At 43.0% G+C, this 12,853-nt stretch overlaps 33 non-coding genes across 33 annotated transcripts; all 33 read right to left on the bottom strand.

The window, feature by feature from the left end:
- Nucleotides 1-51: 51 nt before the first annotated feature.
- On the bottom strand, nt 52-170 carry LOC145872504 (5S ribosomal RNA). Its single transcript, XR_014388136.1, has one exon. It is a non-coding gene; the product is annotated as a 5S ribosomal RNA (ribosomal RNA).
- A 409-nt stretch (nt 171-579) lies between these two features.
- LOC145872503 (5S ribosomal RNA) lies at nt 580-698 on the bottom strand. The gene has a single exon (XR_014388135.1). It is a non-coding gene; the product is annotated as a 5S ribosomal RNA (ribosomal RNA).
- A 139-nt stretch (nt 699-837) lies between these two features.
- On the bottom strand, nt 838-956 carry LOC145872502 (5S ribosomal RNA). The gene has a single exon (XR_014388134.1). It is a non-coding gene; the product is annotated as a 5S ribosomal RNA (ribosomal RNA).
- Nucleotides 957-1,365: 409 nt separating this feature from the next.
- On the bottom strand, nt 1,366-1,484 carry LOC145872501 (5S ribosomal RNA). Its single transcript, XR_014388133.1, has one exon. It is a non-coding gene; the product is annotated as a 5S ribosomal RNA (ribosomal RNA).
- A 139-nt stretch (nt 1,485-1,623) lies between these two features.
- Nucleotides 1,624-1,742, bottom strand: LOC145872500 (5S ribosomal RNA). Its single transcript, XR_014388132.1, has one exon. It is a non-coding gene; the product is annotated as a 5S ribosomal RNA (ribosomal RNA).
- A 409-nt stretch (nt 1,743-2,151) lies between these two features.
- LOC145872499 (5S ribosomal RNA) lies at nt 2,152-2,270 on the bottom strand. The gene has a single exon (XR_014388131.1). It is a non-coding gene; the product is annotated as a 5S ribosomal RNA (ribosomal RNA).
- A 139-nt stretch (nt 2,271-2,409) lies between these two features.
- LOC145872497 (5S ribosomal RNA) lies at nt 2,410-2,528 on the bottom strand. Its single transcript, XR_014388129.1, has one exon. It is a non-coding gene; the product is annotated as a 5S ribosomal RNA (ribosomal RNA).
- Nucleotides 2,529-2,937: 409 nt separating this feature from the next.
- Nucleotides 2,938-3,056, bottom strand: LOC145872496 (5S ribosomal RNA). Its single transcript, XR_014388128.1, has one exon. It is a non-coding gene; the product is annotated as a 5S ribosomal RNA (ribosomal RNA).
- Nucleotides 3,057-3,195: 139 nt separating this feature from the next.
- On the bottom strand, nt 3,196-3,314 carry LOC145872495 (5S ribosomal RNA). The gene has a single exon (XR_014388127.1). It is a non-coding gene; the product is annotated as a 5S ribosomal RNA (ribosomal RNA).
- A 409-nt stretch (nt 3,315-3,723) lies between these two features.
- Nucleotides 3,724-3,842, bottom strand: LOC145872494 (5S ribosomal RNA). The gene has a single exon (XR_014388126.1). It is a non-coding gene; the product is annotated as a 5S ribosomal RNA (ribosomal RNA).
- A 139-nt stretch (nt 3,843-3,981) lies between these two features.
- Nucleotides 3,982-4,100, bottom strand: LOC145872493 (5S ribosomal RNA). Its single transcript, XR_014388125.1, has one exon. It is a non-coding gene; the product is annotated as a 5S ribosomal RNA (ribosomal RNA).
- Nucleotides 4,101-4,509: 409 nt separating this feature from the next.
- LOC145872491 (5S ribosomal RNA) lies at nt 4,510-4,628 on the bottom strand. Its single transcript, XR_014388123.1, has one exon. It is a non-coding gene; the product is annotated as a 5S ribosomal RNA (ribosomal RNA).
- A 139-nt stretch (nt 4,629-4,767) lies between these two features.
- On the bottom strand, nt 4,768-4,886 carry LOC145868289 (5S ribosomal RNA). The gene has a single exon (XR_014384284.1). It is a non-coding gene; the product is annotated as a 5S ribosomal RNA (ribosomal RNA).
- A 139-nt stretch (nt 4,887-5,025) lies between these two features.
- On the bottom strand, nt 5,026-5,144 carry LOC145872490 (5S ribosomal RNA). Its single transcript, XR_014388122.1, has one exon. It is a non-coding gene; the product is annotated as a 5S ribosomal RNA (ribosomal RNA).
- A 409-nt stretch (nt 5,145-5,553) lies between these two features.
- On the bottom strand, nt 5,554-5,672 carry LOC145872489 (5S ribosomal RNA). Its single transcript, XR_014388121.1, has one exon. It is a non-coding gene; the product is annotated as a 5S ribosomal RNA (ribosomal RNA).
- A 139-nt stretch (nt 5,673-5,811) lies between these two features.
- Nucleotides 5,812-5,930, bottom strand: LOC145872488 (5S ribosomal RNA). The gene has a single exon (XR_014388120.1). It is a non-coding gene; the product is annotated as a 5S ribosomal RNA (ribosomal RNA).
- Nucleotides 5,931-6,339: 409 nt separating this feature from the next.
- LOC145872487 (5S ribosomal RNA) lies at nt 6,340-6,458 on the bottom strand. The gene has a single exon (XR_014388119.1). It is a non-coding gene; the product is annotated as a 5S ribosomal RNA (ribosomal RNA).
- A 139-nt stretch (nt 6,459-6,597) lies between these two features.
- On the bottom strand, nt 6,598-6,716 carry LOC145868288 (5S ribosomal RNA). The gene has a single exon (XR_014384283.1). It is a non-coding gene; the product is annotated as a 5S ribosomal RNA (ribosomal RNA).
- A 409-nt stretch (nt 6,717-7,125) lies between these two features.
- On the bottom strand, nt 7,126-7,244 carry LOC145867772 (5S ribosomal RNA). Its single transcript, XR_014383765.1, has one exon. It is a non-coding gene; the product is annotated as a 5S ribosomal RNA (ribosomal RNA).
- Nucleotides 7,245-7,383: 139 nt separating this feature from the next.
- On the bottom strand, nt 7,384-7,502 carry LOC145872485 (5S ribosomal RNA). The gene has a single exon (XR_014388117.1). It is a non-coding gene; the product is annotated as a 5S ribosomal RNA (ribosomal RNA).
- A 409-nt stretch (nt 7,503-7,911) lies between these two features.
- LOC145869467 (5S ribosomal RNA) lies at nt 7,912-8,030 on the bottom strand. The gene has a single exon (XR_014385463.1). It is a non-coding gene; the product is annotated as a 5S ribosomal RNA (ribosomal RNA).
- A 139-nt stretch (nt 8,031-8,169) lies between these two features.
- Nucleotides 8,170-8,288, bottom strand: LOC145872484 (5S ribosomal RNA). The gene has a single exon (XR_014388116.1). It is a non-coding gene; the product is annotated as a 5S ribosomal RNA (ribosomal RNA).
- A 409-nt stretch (nt 8,289-8,697) lies between these two features.
- LOC145872483 (5S ribosomal RNA) lies at nt 8,698-8,816 on the bottom strand. Its single transcript, XR_014388115.1, has one exon. It is a non-coding gene; the product is annotated as a 5S ribosomal RNA (ribosomal RNA).
- Nucleotides 8,817-8,955: 139 nt separating this feature from the next.
- Nucleotides 8,956-9,074, bottom strand: LOC145872482 (5S ribosomal RNA). The gene has a single exon (XR_014388114.1). It is a non-coding gene; the product is annotated as a 5S ribosomal RNA (ribosomal RNA).
- A 409-nt stretch (nt 9,075-9,483) lies between these two features.
- Nucleotides 9,484-9,602, bottom strand: LOC145867977 (5S ribosomal RNA). Its single transcript, XR_014383971.1, has one exon. It is a non-coding gene; the product is annotated as a 5S ribosomal RNA (ribosomal RNA).
- Nucleotides 9,603-9,741: 139 nt separating this feature from the next.
- LOC145868287 (5S ribosomal RNA) lies at nt 9,742-9,860 on the bottom strand. The gene has a single exon (XR_014384282.1). It is a non-coding gene; the product is annotated as a 5S ribosomal RNA (ribosomal RNA).
- A 409-nt stretch (nt 9,861-10,269) lies between these two features.
- On the bottom strand, nt 10,270-10,388 carry LOC145867770 (5S ribosomal RNA). The gene has a single exon (XR_014383763.1). It is a non-coding gene; the product is annotated as a 5S ribosomal RNA (ribosomal RNA).
- Nucleotides 10,389-10,527: 139 nt separating this feature from the next.
- Nucleotides 10,528-10,646, bottom strand: LOC145872481 (5S ribosomal RNA). Its single transcript, XR_014388113.1, has one exon. It is a non-coding gene; the product is annotated as a 5S ribosomal RNA (ribosomal RNA).
- A 409-nt stretch (nt 10,647-11,055) lies between these two features.
- On the bottom strand, nt 11,056-11,174 carry LOC145872480 (5S ribosomal RNA). The gene has a single exon (XR_014388112.1). It is a non-coding gene; the product is annotated as a 5S ribosomal RNA (ribosomal RNA).
- A 139-nt stretch (nt 11,175-11,313) lies between these two features.
- LOC145869466 (5S ribosomal RNA) lies at nt 11,314-11,432 on the bottom strand. The gene has a single exon (XR_014385462.1). It is a non-coding gene; the product is annotated as a 5S ribosomal RNA (ribosomal RNA).
- Nucleotides 11,433-11,841: 409 nt separating this feature from the next.
- LOC145872479 (5S ribosomal RNA) lies at nt 11,842-11,960 on the bottom strand. The gene has a single exon (XR_014388111.1). It is a non-coding gene; the product is annotated as a 5S ribosomal RNA (ribosomal RNA).
- A 139-nt stretch (nt 11,961-12,099) lies between these two features.
- LOC145872478 (5S ribosomal RNA) lies at nt 12,100-12,218 on the bottom strand. The gene has a single exon (XR_014388110.1). It is a non-coding gene; the product is annotated as a 5S ribosomal RNA (ribosomal RNA).
- A 409-nt stretch (nt 12,219-12,627) lies between these two features.
- Nucleotides 12,628-12,746, bottom strand: LOC145872477 (5S ribosomal RNA). Its single transcript, XR_014388109.1, has one exon. It is a non-coding gene; the product is annotated as a 5S ribosomal RNA (ribosomal RNA).
- Between the last annotated feature and the right edge of the window lie 107 nt (nt 12,747-12,853).

The raw sequence follows: 12,853 nt of genomic DNA, 5'->3' as shown, positions 1-12,853 counted from the left end.
AAGGCAGTGTTGCTGATGAAATAGTGCAAGAGCACACCCTCGTGGACAAAATGCTTACAGCACCTGGTATTCCCAGGCGGTCTCCCATCCAAGTACTAACCAGGCCCGACCCTGCTTAGCTTCCGAGATCAGACGAGATCGGGCGTACCCAGGCTGGTATGGCCGTAAGCGAGAAACGAACTCTTGCTACAACATATATAGTCAAAGTGAGTGTGATAAACAGACATTGCATTTTCACCAATTAGATAAGCAGCTTGAACTTTGTGTCACTGAAAAAGTAGAAGAAATTACAAACACTGTTCCCATCACTTTTTAGCACAGGTAGTTGGATAAAATACAAACTTTATTTCCTTTCATCATTTGAACAGGGCAAAGGAGCACAAAGCACACACAAGCTGCATTCAGCAACAATATTCTTGTTTGTCTTATAAATACAAGGCAGATGCTAATTGAAAACACAAGGAAATTTGATCCTATTAAAAAGGCAGGAAGCTGCATTTAGTCAATTCATCATTAAATGCTTACTACAAGGCAGTGTTGCTGATGAAATAGTGCAGGGGCACACCCTCGTGGACAAAATGCTTACAGCACCTGGTATTCCCAGGCGGTCTCCCATCCAAGTACTAACCAGGCCCGACCCTGCTTAGCTTCCGAGATCAGACGAGATCGGGCGTACCCAGGCTGGTATGGCCGTAAGCGAGAAACAATCTCTTGCTACAACATATATAGTCAAAGTGAATCTGATAAAACAGACATTTAGTCAATTCATCATTAAATGCTTAATACAAGGCAGTGTTGCTGATGAAATAGTGCAAGAGCACACCCTCGTGGACAAAATGCTTACAGCACCTGGTATTCCCAGGCGGTCTCCCATCCAAGTACTAACCAGGCCCGACCCTGCTTAGCTTCCGAGATCAGACGAGATCGGGCGTACCCAGGCTGGTATGGCCGTAAGCGAGAAACGAACTCTTGCTACAACATATATAGTCAAAGTGAGTGTGATAAACAGACATTGCATTTTCACCAATTAGATAAGCAGCTTGAACTTTGTGTCACTGAAAAAGTAGAAGAAATTACAAACACTGTTCCCATCACTTTTTAGCACAGGTAGTTGGATAAAATACAAACTTTATTTCCTTTCATCATTTGAACAGGGCAAAGGAGCACAAAGCACACACAAGCTGCATTCAGCAACAATATTCTTGTTTGTCTTATAAATACAAGGCAGATGCTAATTGAAAACACAAGGAAATTTGATCCTATTAAAAAGGCAGGAAGCTGCATTTAGTCAATTCATCATTAAATGCTTACTACAAGGCAGTGTTGCTGATGAAATAGTGCAGGGGCACACCCTCGTGGACAAAATGCTTACAGCACCTGGTATTCCCAGGCGGTCTCCCATCCAAGTACTAACCAGGCCCGACCCTGCTTAGCTTCCGAGATCAGACGAGATCGGGCGTACCCAGGCTGGTATGGCCGTAAGCGAGAAACAATCTCTTGCTACAACATATATAGTCAAAGTGAATCTGATAAAACAGACATTTAGTCAATTCATCATTAAATGCTTAATACAAGGCAGTGTTGCTGATGAAATAGTGCAAGAGCACACCCTCGTGGACAAAATGCTTACAGCACCTGGTATTCCCAGGCGGTCTCCCATCCAAGTACTAACCAGGCCCGACCCTGCTTAGCTTCCGAGATCAGACGAGATCGGGCGTACCCAGGCTGGTATGGCCGTAAGCGAGAAACGAACTCTTGCTACAACATATATAGTCAAAGTGAGTGTGATAAACAGACATTGCATTTTCACCAATTAGATAAGCAGCTTGAACTTTGTGTCACTGAAAAAGTAGAAGAAATTACAAACACTGTTCCCATCACTTTTTAGCACAGGTAGTTGGATAAAATACAAACTTTATTTCCTTTCATCATTTGAACAGGGCAAAGGAGCACAAAGCACACACAAGCTGCATTCAGCAACAATATTCTTGTTTGTCTTATAAATACAAGGCAGATGCTAATTGAAAACACAAGGAAATTTGATCCTATTAAAAAGGCAGGAAGCTGCATTTAGTCAATTCATCATTAAATGCTTACTACAAGGCAGTGTTGCTGATGAAATAGTGCAGGGGCACACCCTCGTGGACAAAATGCTTACAGCACCTGGTATTCCCAGGCGGTCTCCCATCCAAGTACTAACCAGGCCCGACCCTGCTTAGCTTCCGAGATCAGACGAGATCGGGCGTACCCAGGCTGGTATGGCCGTAAGCGAGAAACAATCTCTTGCTACAACATATATAGTCAAAGTGAATCTGATAAAACAGACATTTAGTCAATTCATCATTAAATGCTTAATACAAGGCAGTGTTGCTGATGAAATAGTGCAAGAGCACACCCTCGTGGACAAAATGCTTACAGCACCTGGTATTCCCAGGCGGTCTCCCATCCAAGTACTAACCAGGCCCGACCCTGCTTAGCTTCCGAGATCAGACGAGATCGGGCGTACCCAGGCTGGTATGGCCGTAAGCGAGAAACAAACTCTTGCTACAACATATATAGTCAAAGTGAGTGTGATAAACAGACATTGCATTTTCACCAATTAGATAAGCAGCTTGAACTTTGTGTCACTGAAAAAGTAGAAGAAATTACAAACACTGTTCCCATCACTTTTTAGCACAGGTAGTTGGATAAAATACAAACTTTATTTCCTTTCATCATTTGAACAGGGCAAAGGAGCACAAAGCACACACAAGCTGCATTCAGCAACAATATTCTTGTTTGTCTTATAAATACAAGGCAGATGCTAATTGAAAACACAAGGAAATTTGATCCTATTAAAAAGGCAGGAAGCTGCATTTAGTCAATTCATCATTAAATGCTTACTACAAGGCAGTGTTGCTGATGAAATAGTGCAGGGGCACACCCTCGTGGACAAAATGCTTACAGCACCTGGTATTCCCAGGCGGTCTCCCATCCAAGTACTAACCAGGCCCGACCCTGCTTAGCTTCCGAGATCAGACGAGATCGGGCGTACCCAGGCTGGTATGGCCGTAAGCGAGAAACAATCTCTTGCTACAACATATATAGTCAAAGTGAATCTGATAAAACAGACATTTAGTCAATTCATCATTAAATGCTTAATACAAGGCAGTGTTGCTGATGAAATAGTGCAAGAGCACACCCTCGTGGACAAAATGCTTACAGCACCTGGTATTCCCAGGCGGTCTCCCATCCAAGTACTAACCAGGCCCGACCCTGCTTAGCTTCCGAGATCAGACGAGATCGGGCGTACCCAGGCTGGTATGGCCGTAAGCGAGAAACAATCTCTTGCTACAACATATATAGTCAAAGTGAGTGTGATAAACAGACATTGCATTTTCACCAATTAGATAAGCAGCTTGAACTTTGTGTCACTGAAAAAGTAGAAGAAATTACAAACACTGTTCCCATCACTTTTTAGCACAGGTAGTTGGATAAAATACAAACTTTATTTCCTTTCATCATTTGAACAGGGCAAAGGAGCACAAAGCACACACAAGCTGCATTCAGCAACAATATTCTTGTTTGTCTTATAAATACAAGGCAGATGCTAATTGAAAACACAAGGAAATTTGATCCTATTAAAAAGGCAGGAAGCTGCATTTAGTCAATTCATCATTAAATGCTTACTACAAGGCAGTGTTGCTGATGAAATAGTGCAGGGGCACACCCTCGTGGACAAAATGCTTACAGCACCTGGTATTCCCAGGCGGTCTCCCATCCAAGTACTAACCAGGCCCGACCCTGCTTAGCTTCCGAGATCAGACGAGATCGGGCGTACCCAGGCTGGTATGGCCGTAAGCGAGAAACAATCTCTTGCTACAACATATATAGTCAAAGTGAATCTGATAAAACAGACATTTAGTCAATTCATCATTAAATGCTTAATACAAGGCAGTGTTGCTGATGAAATAGTGCAAGAGCACACCCTCGTGGACAAAATGCTTACAGCACCTGGTATTCCCAGGCGGTCTCCCATCCAAGTACTAACCAGGCCCGACCCTGCTTAGCTTCCGAGATCAGACGAGATCGGGCGTACCCAGGCTGGTATGGCCGTAAGCGAGAAACGATCTCTTGCTACAACATATATAGTCAAAGTGAGTGTGATAAACAGACATTGCATTTTCACCAATTAGATAAGCAGCTTGAACTTTGTGTCACTGAAAAAGTAGAAGAAATTACAAACACTGTTCCCATCACTTTTTAGCACAGGTAGTTGGATAAAATACAAACTTTATTTCCTTTCATCATTTGAACAGGGCAAAGGAGCACAAAGCACACACAAGCTGCATTCAGCAACAATATTCTTGTTTGTCTTATAAATACAAGGCAGATGCTAATTGAAAACACAAGGAAATTTGATCCTATTAAAAAGGCAGGAAGCTGCATTTAGTCAATTCATCATTAAATGCTTACTACAAGGCAGTGTTGCTGATGAAATAGTGCAGGGGTACACCCTCGTGGACAAAATGCTTACAGCACCTGGTATTCCCAGGCGGTCTCCCATCCAAGTACTAACCAGGCCCGACCCTGCTTAGCTTCCGAGATCAGACGAGATCGGGCGTACCCAGGCTGGTATGGCCGTAAGCGAGAAACAATCTCTTGCTACAACATATATAGTCAAAGTGAATCTGATAAAACAGACATTTAGTCAATTCATCATTAAATGCTTAATACAAGGCAGTGTTGCTGATGAAATAGTGCAAGAGCACACCCTCGTGGACAAAATGCTTACAGCACCTGGTATTCCCAGGCGGTCTCCCATCCAAGTACTAACCAGGCCCGACCCTGCTTAGCTTCCGAGATCAGACAAGATCGGGCGTACCCAGGCTGGTATGGCCGTAAGCGAGAAACAATCTCTTGCTACAACATATATAGTCAAAGTGAATCTGATAAAACAGACATTTAGTCAATTCATCATTAAATGCTTAATACAAGGCAGTGTTGCTGATGAAATAGTGCAAGAGCACACCCTCGTGGACAAAATGCTTACAGCACCTGGTATTCCCAGGCGGTCTCCCATCCAAGTACTAACCAGGCCCGACCCTGCTTAGCTTCCGAGATCAGACGAGATCGGGCGTACCCAGGCTGGTATGGCCGTAAGCGAGAAACAATCTCTTGCTACAACATATATAGTCAAAGTGAGTGTGATAAACAGACATTGCATTTTCACCAATTAGATAAGCAGCTTGAACTTTGTGTCACTGAAAAAGTAGAAGAAATTACAAACACTGTTCCCATCACTTTTTAGCACAGGTAGTTGGATAAAATACAAACTTTATTTCCTTTCATCATTTGAACAGGGCAAAGGAGCACAAAGCACACACAAGCTGCATTCAGCAACAATATTCTTGTTTGTCTTATAAATACAAGGCAGATGCTAATTGAAAACACAAGGAAATTTGATCCTATTAAAAAGGCAGGAAGCTGCATTTAGTCAATTCATCATTAAATGCTTACTACAAGGCAGTGTTGCTGATGAAATAGTGCAGGGGCACACCCTCGTGGACAAAATGCTTACAGCACCTGGTATTCCCAGGCGGTCTCCCATCCAAGTACTAACCAGGCCCGACCCTGCTTAGCTTCCGAGATCAGACGAGATCGGGCGTACCCAGGCTGGTATGGCCGTAAGCGAGAAACAATCTCTTGCTACAACATATATAGTCAAAGTGAATCTGATAAAACAGACATTTAGTCAATTCATCATTAAATGCTTAATACAAGGCAGTGTTGCTGATGAAATAGTGCAAGAGCACACCCTCGTGGACAAAATGCTTACAGCACCTGGTATTCCCAGGCGGTCTCCCATCCAAGTACTAACCAGGCCCGACCCTGCTTAGCTTCCGAGATCAGACGAGATCGGGCGTACCCAGGCTGGTATGGCCGTAAGCGAGAAACGATCTCTTGCTACAACATATATAGTCAAAGTGAGTGTGATAAACAGACATTGCATTTTCACCAATTAGATAAGCAGCTTGAACTTTGTGTCACTGAAAAAGTAGAAGAAATTACAAACACTGTTCCCATCACTTTTTAGCACAGGTAGTTGGATAAAATACAAACTTTATTTCCTTTCATCATTTGAACAGGGCAAAGGAGCACAAAGCACACACAAGCTGCATTCAGCAACAATATTCTTGTTTGTCTTATAAATACAAGGCAGATGCTAATTGAAAACACAAGGAAATTTGATCCTATTAAAAAGGCAGGAAGCTGCATTTAGTCAATTCATCATTAAATGCTTACTACAAGGCAGTGTTGCTGATGAAATAGTGCAGGGGTACACCCTCGTGGACAAAATGCTTACAGCACCTGGTATTCCCAGGCGGTCTCCCATCCAAGTACTAACCAGGCCCGACCCTGCTTAGCTTCCGAGATCAGACGAGATCGGGCGTACCCAGGCTGGTATGGCCGTAAGCGAGAAACAATCTCTTGCTACAACATATATAGTCAAAGTGAATCTGATAAAACAGACATTTAGTCAATTCATCATTAAATGCTTAATACAAGGCAGTGTTGCTGATGAAATAGTGCAAGAGCACACCCTCGTGGACAAAATGCTTACAGCACCTGGTATTCCCAGGCGGTCTCCCATCCAAGTACTAACCAGGCCCGACCCTGCTTAGCTTCCGAGATCAGACAAGATCGGGCGTACCCAGGCTGGTATGGCCGTAAGCGAGAAACAATCTCTTGCTACAACATATATAGTCAAAGTGAGTGTGATAAACAGACATTGCATTTTCACCAATTAGATAAGCAGCTTGAACTTTGTGTCACTGAAAAAGTAGAAGAAATTACAAACACTGTTCCCATCACTTTTTAGCACAGGTAGTTGGATAAAATACAAACTTTATTTCCTTTCATCATTTGAACAGGGCAAAGGAGCACAAAGCACACACAAGCTGCATTCAGCAACAATATTCTTGTTTGTCTTATAAATACAAGGCAGATGCTAATTGAAAACACAAGGAAATTTGATCCTATTAAAAAGGCAGGAAGCTGCATTTAGTCAATTCATCATTAAATGCTTACTACAAGGCAGTGTTGCTGATGAAATAGTGCAGGGGCACACCCTCGTGGACAAAATGCTTACAGCACCTGGTATTCCCAGGCGGTCTCCCATCCAAGTACTAACCAGGCCCGACCCTGCTTAGCTTCCAAGATCAGACGAGATCGGGCGTACCCAGGCTGGTATGGCCGTAAGCGAGAAACAATCTCTTGCTACAACATATATAGTCAAAGTGAATCTGATAAAACAGACATTTAGTCAATTCATCATTAAATGCTTAATACAAGGCAGTGTTGCTGATGAAATAGTGCAAGAGCACACCCTCGTGGACAAAATGCTTACAGCACCTGGTATTCCCAGGCGGTCTCCCATCCAAGTACTAACCAGGCCCGACCCTGCTTAGCTTCCGAGATCAGACGAGATCGGGCGTACCCAGGCTGGTATGGCCGTAAGCGAGAAACGAACTCTTGCTACAACATATATAGTCAAAGTGAGTGTGATAAACAGACATTGCATTTTCACCAATTAGATAAGCAGCTTGAACTTTGTGTCACTGAAAAAGTAGAAGAAATTACAAACACTGTTCCCATCACTTTTTAGCACAGGTAGTTGGATAAAATACAAACTTTATTTCCTTTCATCATTTGAACAGTGCAAAGGAGCACAAAGCACACACAAGCTGCATTCAGCAACAATATTCTTGTTTGTCTTATAAATACAAGGCAGATGCTAATTGAAAACACAAGGAAATTTGATCCTATTAAAAAGGCAGGAAGCTGCATTTAGTCAATTCATCATTAAATGCTTACTACAAGGCAGTGTTGCTGATGAAATAGTGCAGGGGCACACCCTCGTGGACAAAATGCTTACAGCAGCTGGTATTCCCAGGCGGTCTCCCATCCAAGTACTAACCAGGCCCGACCCTGCTTAGCTTCCGAGATCAGACGAGATCGGGCGTACCCAGGCTGGTATGGCCGTAAGCGAGAAACAATCTCTTGCTACAACATATATAGTCAAAGTGAATCTGATAAAACAGACATTTAGTCAATTCATCATTAAATGCTTAATACAAGGCAGTGTTGCTGATGAAATAGTGCAAGAGCACACCCTCGTGGACAAAATGCTTACAGCACCTGGTATTCCCAGGCGGTCTCCCATCCAAGTACTAACCAGGCCCGACCCTGCTTAGCTTCCGAGATCAGACGAGATCGGGCGTACCCAGGCTGGTATGGCCGTAAGCGAGAAACAATCTCTTGCTACAACATATATAGTCAAAGTGAGTGTGATAAACAGACATTGCATTTTCACCAATTAGATAAGCAGCTTGAACTTTGTGTCACTGAAAAAGTAGAAGAAATTACAAACACTGTTCCCATCACTTTTTAGCACAGGTAGTTGGATAAAATACAAACTTTATTTCCTTATATCATTTGAACAGGGCAAAGGAGCACAAAGCACACACAAGCTGCATTCAGCAACAATATTCTTGTTTGTCTTATAAATACAAGGCAGATGCTAATTGAAAACACAAGGAAATTTGATCCTATTAAAAAGGCAGGAAGCTGCATTTAGTCAATTCATCATTAAATGCTTACTACAAGGCAGTGTTGCTGATGAAATAGTGCAGGGGCACACCCTCGTGGACAAAATGCTTACAGCACCTGGTATTCCCAGGCGGTCTCCCATCCAAGTACTAACCAGGCCCGACCCTGCTTAGCTTCCGAGATCAGACGAGATCGGGCGTACCCAGGCTGGTATGGCCGTAAGCGAGAAACAATCTCTTGCTACAACATATATAGTCAAAGTGAATCTGATAAAACAGACATTTAGTCAATTCATCATTAAATGCTTAATACAAGGCAGTGTTGCTGATGAAATAGTGCAAGAGCACACCCTCGTGGACAAAATGCTTACAGCACCTGGTATTCCCAGGCGGTCTCCCATCCAAGTACTAACCAGGCCCGACCCTGCTTAGCTTCCGAGATCAGACGAGATCGGGCGTACCCAGGCTGGTATGGCCGTAAGCGAGAAACGATCTCTTGCTACAACATATATAGTCAAAGTGAGTGTGATAAACAGACATTGCATTTTCACCAATTAGATAAGCAGCTTGAACTTTGTGTCACTGAAAAAGTAGAAGAAATTACAAACACTGTTCCCATCACTTTTTAGCACAGGTAGTTGGATAAAATACAAACTTTATTTCCTTTCATCATTTGAACAGGGCAAAGGAGCACAAAGCACACACAAGCTGCATTCAGCAACAATATTCTTGTTTGTCTTATAAATACAAGGCAGATGCTAATTGAAAACACAAGGAAATTTGATCCTATTAAAAAGGCAGGAAGCTGCATTTAGTCAATTCATCATTAAATGCTTACTACAAGGCAGTGTTGCTGATGAAATAGTGCAGGGGCACACCCTCGTGGACAAAATGCTTACAGCACCTGGTATTCCCAGGCGGTCTCCCATCCAAGTACTAACCAGGCCCGACCCTGCTTAGCTTCCGAGAGCAGACGAGATCGGGCGTACCCAGGCTGGTATGGCCGTAAGCGAGAAACAATCTCTTGCTACAACATATATAGTCAAAGTGAATCTGATAAAACAGACATTTAGTCAATTCATCATTAAATGCTTAATACAAGGCAGTGTTGCTGATGAAATAGTGCAAGAGCACACCCTCGTGGACAAAATGCTTACAGCACCTGGTATTCCCAGGCGGTCTCCCATCCAAGTACTAACCAGGCCCGACCCTGCTTAGCTTCCGAGATCAGACAAGATCGGGCGTACCCAGGCTGGTATGGCCGTAAGCGAGAAACAATCTCTTGCTACAACATATATAGTCAAAGTGAGTGTGATAAACAGACATTGCATTTTCACCAATTAGATAAGCAGCTTGAACTTTGTGTCACTGAAAAAGTAGAAGAAATTACAAACACTGTTCCCATCACTTTTTAGCACAGGTAGTTGGATAAAATACAAACTTTATTTCCTTTCATCATTTGAACAGGGCAAAGGAGCACAAAGCACACACAAGCTGCATTCAGCAACAATATTCTTGTTTGTCTTATAAATACAAGGCAGATGCTAATTGAAAACACAAGGAAATTTGATCCTATTAAAAAGGCAGGAAGCTGCATTTAGTCAATTCATCATTAAATGCTTACTACAAGGCAGTGTTGCTGATGAAATAGTGCAGGGGCACACCCTCGTGGACAAAATGCTTACAGCACCTGGTATTCCCAGGCGGTCTCCCATCCAAGTACTAACCAGGCCCGACCCTGCTTAGCTTCCAAGATCAGACGAGATCGGGCGTACCCAGGCTGGTATGGCCGTAAGCGAGAAACAATCTCTTGCTACAACATATATAGTCAAAGTGAATCTGATAAAACAGACATTTAGTCAATTCATCATTAAATGCTTAATACAAGGCAGTGTTGCTGATGAAATAGTGCAAGAGCACACCCTCGTGGACAAAATGCTTACAGCACCTGGTATTCCCAGGCGGTCTCCCATCCAAGTACTAACCAGGCCCGACCCTGCTTAGCTTCCGAGATCAGACGAGATCGGGCGTACCCAGGCTGGTATGGCCGTAAGCGAGAAACGAACTCTTGCTACAACATATATAGTCAAAGTGAGTGTGATAAACAGACATTGCATTTTCACCAATTAGATAAGCAGCTTGAACTTTGTGTCACTGAAAAAGTAGAAGAAATTACAAACACTGTTCCCATCACTTTTTAGCACAGGTAGTTGGATAAAATACAAACTTTATTTCCTTTCATCATTTGAACAGTGCAAAGGAGCACAAAGCACACACAAGCTGCATTCAGCAACAATATTCTTGTTTGTCTTATAAATACAAGGCAGATGCTAATTGAAAACACAAGGAAATTTGATCCTATTAAAAAGGCAGGAAGCTGCATTTAGTCAATTCATCATTAAATGCTTACTACAAGGCAGTGTTGCTGATGAAATAGTGCAGGGGCACACCCTCGTGGACAAAATGCTTACAGCACCTGGTATTCCCAGGCGGTCTCCCATCCAAGTACTAACCAGGCCCGACCCTGCTTAGCTTCCGAGATCAGACGAGATCGGGCGTACCCAGGCTGGTATGGCCGTAAGCGAGAAACAATCTCTTGCTACAACATATATAGTCAAAGTGAATCTGATAAAACAGACATTTAGTCAATTCATCATTAAATGCTTAATACAAGGCAGTGTTGCTGATGAAATAGTGCAAGAGCACACCCTCGTGGACAAAATGCTTACAGCAGCTGGTATTCCCAGGCGGTCTCCCATCCAAGTACTAACCAGGCCCGACCCTGCTTAGCTTCCGAGATCAGACGAGATCGGGCGTACCCAGGCTGGTATGGCCGTAAGCGAGAAACGAACTCTTGCTACAACATATATAGTCAAAGTGAGTGTGATAAACAGACATTGCATTTTCACCAATTAGATAAGCAGCTTGAACTTTGTGTCACTGAAAAAGTAGAAGAAATTACAAACACTGTTCCCATCACTTTTTAGCACAGGTAGTTGGATAAAATACAAACTTTATTTCCTTTCATCATTTGAACAGTGCAAAGGAGCACAAAGCACACACAAGCTGCATTCAGCAACAATATTCTTGTTTGTCTTATAAATACAAGGCAGATGCTAATTGAAAACACAAGGAAATTTGATCCTATTAAAAAGGCAGGAAGCTGCATTTAGTCAATTCATCATTAAATGCTTACTACAAGGCAGTGTTGCTGATGAAATAGTGCAGGGGCACACCCTCGTGGACAAAATGCTTACAGCACCTGGTATTCCCAGGCGGTCTCCCATCCAAGTACTAACCAGGCCCGACCCTGCTTAGCTTCCGAGATCAGACGAGATCGGGCGTACCCAGGCTGGTATGGCCGTAAGCGAGAAACAATCTCTTGCTACAACATATATAGTCAAAGTGAATCTGATAAAACAGACATTTAGTCAATTCATCATTAAATGCTTAATACAAGGCAGTGTTGCTGATGAAATAGTGCAAGAGCACACCCTCGTGGACAAAATGCTTACAGCACCTGGTATTCCCAGGCGGTCTCCCATCCAAGTACTAACCAGGCCCGACCCTGCTTAGCTTCCGAGATCAGACGAGATCGGGCGTACCCAGGCTGGTATGGCCGTAAGCGAGAAACGAACTCTTGCTACAACATATATAGTCAAAGTGAGTGTGATAAACAGACATTGCATTTTCACCAATTAGATAAGCAGCTTGAACTTTGTGTCACTGAAAAAGTAGAAGAAATTACAAACACTGTTCCCATCACTTTTTAGCACAGGTAGTTGGATAAAATACAAACTTTATTTCCTTTCATCATTTGAACAGGGCAAAGGAGCACAAAGCACACACAAGCTGCATTCAGCAACAATATTCTTGTTTGTCTTATAAATACAAGGCAGATGCTAATTGAAAACACAAGGAAATTTGATCCTATTAAAAAGGCAGGAAGCTGCATTTAGTCAATTCATCATTAAATGCTTACTACAAGGCAGTGTTGCTGATGAAATAGTGCAGGGGCACACCCTCGTGGACAAAATGCTTACAGCACCTGGTATTCCCAGGCGGTCTCCCATCCAAGTACTAACCAGGCCCGACCCTGCTTAGCTTCCGAGATCAGACGAGATCGGGCGTACCCAGGCTGGTATGGCCGTAAGCGAGAAACAATCTCTTGCTACAACATATATAGTCAAAGTGAATCTGATAAAACAGACATTTAGTCAATTCATCATTAAACGCTTAATACAAGGCAGTGTTGCTGATGA

This window comes from Salmo salar, unplaced genomic scaffold (genome assembly GCF_965601325.2).
Source record: "Salmo salar unplaced genomic scaffold, fSalSal1 ptg000293l, whole genome shotgun sequence".
Lineage (NCBI taxonomy): Eukaryota > Metazoa > Chordata > Actinopteri > Salmoniformes > Salmonidae > Salmo > Salmo salar.
This window is presented reverse-complemented; position numbering and strand designations above follow the sequence as displayed.